Source organism: Triticum aestivum, chromosome 2D (assembly GCF_018294505.1).
Source record: "Triticum aestivum cultivar Chinese Spring chromosome 2D, IWGSC CS RefSeq v2.1, whole genome shotgun sequence".
NCBI lineage: Eukaryota > Viridiplantae > Streptophyta > Magnoliopsida > Poales > Poaceae > Triticum > Triticum aestivum.
The window spans coordinates 295,639,442-295,644,201 of NC_057799.1; positions in this window are offsets into that span (position 1 = coordinate 295,639,442).

Genomic DNA, 4,760 nt, shown 5'->3' on the forward strand with positions numbered 1-4,760 from the left:
TCAGTCGCTAATCTCCGCTTGCTTTCTTCCTTTGCTGTCAGTCGCTTGGCTTATCTCGGCTTCCAGTCAAAGGAAATAGTAATTGATATGCTACCTCACACAGGTTGGTACTGGTCTTTATCCTGATTATTGTGCCTGTCATATGTATTGGTAATTTGGTATTGTGCTACTGTTTGCCGATTTCATAAAGGAGTAATTTGGAGCCTGAACTCGCAGGCAAATCATTACATCGGGTGATTTCAGTAGAACTGCACAAAATGATCAGATGGACAGGTACTTATGCTGCTGCTATGTACTCCAAAGTTCACTCAGACAAGCATCGATGTTGACAAGAAGTGCCTATATTCATTCGAGTATCAACCGGCGTCAACCAATTGTCAAACTCCAAGTATTAGGAGAGTGAACGCCAAAAATATTGCTTGGTGCATAGCCCAGAAAAACGCAGTCCAGTCTTTGGTCCCAACTTGTGCCTTTTGGTTATCGGCACATATGGTAGCGAACTATATGGCATGGAGTCTAAAGATTCCAGACAAGTTGGTTGACGCGTATATTCATCTGGCACTTAATCAGTCTGCACGCCAAGGATGCTCCATTTCAGTTGAACTGCACAAAAAATTTGGGTGGTTCATTTTCTCAACCGCCTCCTTTCTCGTCTGCAATGTAGAATTTTGGCGAGATACAGGACCAAGATGAGCCAGTAAACTAGTTGGATGAAAGTAGTGGCCAAGTTGCTCAAACCTCCCTCGGCACGAGGCCACTATTTGAGGATAAACCTACAAGCAAAGTTCAGATTGTCTGTGCTGCCTCTTATGTACTCGAAAGTTTACTCGTACAAGAACTAATTTTAGCAAGAAGTACCTCCGATTGAACACCATTTACCAGTCTGTACCCTAGGTAATTAAAGTTCGTCCATGGATCATATTGGCTGTGATCTCAATCATTTGGATGCATAAACATACTGAACATGTGTATATCTGAATCTTTTTGTGAATTATGTATGAATATTGTCGTGTGATCTATCAATCATTTGGATGCATAGATATGCTGAGCTTGTGTATATATGAATCTTTTGAGTTGTTGATAGTGAATGTTGGCTATGAATATGAACGTGTCCTGTGAACCTGAGTTTGATATGAATGTTTACCTTTTCTGTTGTATTTGTGTGTGAACTTGTTAGTATGCCTACTGTGGGGTATAAAACGCAGGTCTCTTATAAAAGTAATGTTGTGTCCAATTTATGTTTTCCCTTCTAACCACATTATATATATTTATATTATTACTATTATCGTATATTTTATAGAGACTTATATATACATTATAAAAACATCCCACGTGTTATTAACTTATAAAAGTAAATGTTTAACGGAAGTTGGCAAGGAAAATCCTGGTTGTTTTTGACTCACAGGCAAGGAAAATCCTGGTGATTGCGTACAAAAGCTTGCGAAGATTTTAAGGACCAATTTAATAATAACGCGCTCATTTTTATTTTGAGCAATAACTCGCTAATTTCTTAATTATATATATATAAAATGTGCCTCTCCGGTTTATTCTTTGATATTAATTGCTCCTTCTAACATAACATTATATATATAACGAGCCCACCTAATACGTGTATTTCAAGGAAGTGCAAATGGGCTGGGATTTCTTAGAAAATATAAATGGGCCTGATTGACGCGAAATTATTTGTTCACCCAGCCCAGCAAATGGACTGTACATTCTAGAAAACATGGGTTAAATATATGCCACATTTTTGCAGGCTGACATGTGGGCCAATAGGTCGAAGCCTACGCAGGGCGTTGTCAACTTGGTCAACAAATGATTGTGTCATCCACAGCCATTGGATTTATATCCAACGGCCGGCATGCACCTTCAATCTCTCGTCTTCTTCCTCCAGCGTCGCCGGGACCGCCTGGTCCGGCCTCCGGCGGCTAGCGGCTCTGCTTAGCACGCATCGCTGCGAAGCGCTACCCCACCGCCGGCCAGGCTATCCCTCCACCCCTCGACACCTCCTGTTATTCTCCACAGACTACAGCCCCACGCCGCAACAGAACCAGTTATAACCCTTCTCCTCCTCTCAATCTGCGACTCCACTGCCGCGTTTTCCCATCTCCGAGTCGTTCCCGTCCGGGGCCTCGCCGTCGTCCACCGCCTCGCTGCGTTCGGTGCGGCGTGGTCAACAAACGAGAGTCATCGGAAGAGGACTGTACGTGGAGAGCCTGACGGCTGGGACCCACGAGGTCCATGGTCGCACGCAAGGAAAGTTCCTCCTTATTAAGCTGAAAAAAATGTTTCCTCCACCTGACAGCTGGGACCCACCGGCTGTATCTTCGCACGGAAGGAAGTGCCTCCTTGTTTTGCGAAAAAAATTATTCATCCCGTTGACAGCTGGGACCCGTCAGATTTGGTGACTGACTTGTGGGCCTACTAAGCGGACGTGTACGCACGGCTTTGTCAACTTAATCAACAAATGATTCTAGCAGCTGGACCGTTGGATGTTAATCCAACAGCCGTGCTCCTTCTTCAACCTCTGTTCTTGCTCCTGTCTCCCGTGGGCGGCACCGCGGCTGTGCTGCCGCGCACCCGAACCAGTGAAGTTTCCCACTCCTCTCCATCTGCGACTCCACTGCCCCGTCTTCCCCATCTCCGGGTCGTTCCAGTCTGGGTGCGCTCGGCACGGTGTGGTCAACGTGGTCAACAACCGAGAGTCATCGGAAGATGACTGTACGTGAGAGGCTGACAGTGGGGACGCACCACGCCCATGGACGCATGCATGCAACGGAACGCGGCAAGGTCAACGTGGTCAAGGAACGACTTCCATCGGAAGTATACTGTACGTGGAGAGTCTCAGCTGGGTCCACGGCCGCAGCAAGTAAGTGCCTCCTTATTACGCGGAAAATAATGATTCCTCCAACTGACAGCAGGGACCCACTGGACGGGCCACCGTATTTTGCGAAAAAAACGTTTGCCCCCTGACTGCTGGGACCCACCTGACGGGCCACCGTATTTCGCGAAAAAAACGTTCCCCCCGCTGTCAGCTCGGACCCACCGGAAGTGCCTCCTTATTACGCACAAAAAAATGAATACTCCCCCGGCTAGCTGGGACCCACCTTGGTGGGAGGCTGACTTGTGGGCCTACTAAGTTGACGGGGACGAAGGGCTTTGTCAACTTAGTCAATATGAACGATTCTAGCTCCAGTGACCGTACGATGTCCATCCAACGGCCGTAGTGCTTCTTCAACCTCTGGTCTTCTTGCTCCAGCCGCCCAAAGCAGCGCCGGTCGTGCCGCATGCTCCTGCCTCCCGTGGCCGGCTGTGCTGCCGCGGAGGCCTCACCGCCCCCTACTATTCCCACCGCTGGCCAGGCCCTGCGGCGACGGCAGCCTCACACCGCAGCCGAACCAGTGAACCCTCGTACTCCTCTCCGCGCGGGCTTCCACTGCCGCGTCTTCCCCGGCTCCGCGTCGTCCCCTTCCTAGGCCTCGCCGTCGTCCACCGCCGTGGTGCTCTCCGCGCGGCGTGGTCAACGTGGTCAAGGAACGACTTCCATCGGAAGAGTACTGTACGTGGAGAGGCTGACAGCTGGGTCCACGGCCACAGCCCAGTTTTTTTGTGATTTGCCAAGTAAGTCGCTTTGTCAGGCCTGTTGGGCTGCAAATCTTTCAAGACGAGGAGAGCTTTCATTCGGCTGGCCGAGAAAATGGCCCATCAGTAATGAGAAATGGGTTGTACATTTTTAAAACACATCAAACCGGCAATTAGTTTCAAATATCTTTTTTTCATTTCGAGATTTTAAATTACATTAATTTTTATGCGTGGAGAATTTGTTGGATTTTATATTGATATACATTTATTTTTAAAATCAGTTTGAATGTGAGTCGAAATTTCGGGATTAAAAACAGTTCGGACCGCACCGAAATATGCAAAATTTCGTATAATTTTTTAACCGTGGCCACAATATGGGCTGTAATGCTAACAAAAAGAATATGGGCTCCAAAAAAACCTTAATAATTAGCAAATGGGCTGTAAATTATTAGAAATAATGGCAGATGGGTTGTATGCTGTTTTCCACAGATTTGAGGCTTTCCTAAAAAAAGGTTGACGCACAAGCAGTGACTGTTGGATGGCCATCCAACGGCCGTCGTGCTTCTTCAATCTCTGCTCTTCCTGCTCCAGCCGCTCAAACAAGCGCCGGCGGGACTGCCTGCTCCCTCCTCCCCGCGGCCGGCTCTGCTGCCGCGCAGGCCTCACCGCCCCACCGTACTCCCATCGCTGGCCTAGCCATCCCTCTACTCACCCACACCTGCTGTTATTCTCCGGCGACGGCAGACGAACCAGTAAACCCTCGTACAGTCGTACTCCCCTCCGCGTGGGAAACAACTGCCGAGTCTTCCCTGCCTCCGTGTCGTTCCCTTCCTAGGCCTCGCCGTCGTCCACCGCCCTGGTGCTCTCGGCGCGGCCTGGTCAACGTGGTCAACGACCGACATGCATCTGAAGTGGACTGTACGTGGAGAGGCCGACAGCTGGATCCACGGCCGCATGCAAGGAAATGCCTCCTTATTACGCGCAAAATAATGATTCCTCCACCTGACATCAGGGACCCACCGAAAGGGCCTCTGTATTTTGCGAAAAAAACGTTTCCGCCGCTGACAGCTCGGACCCACCAGCTATATCTTCGCACGCAAGGAAGTGCCTCCTTATTACGCACACAAAAATGAATACTCCCCCTGTTAGCTGGGACCCAGTATAGTGGCAGGCTGACT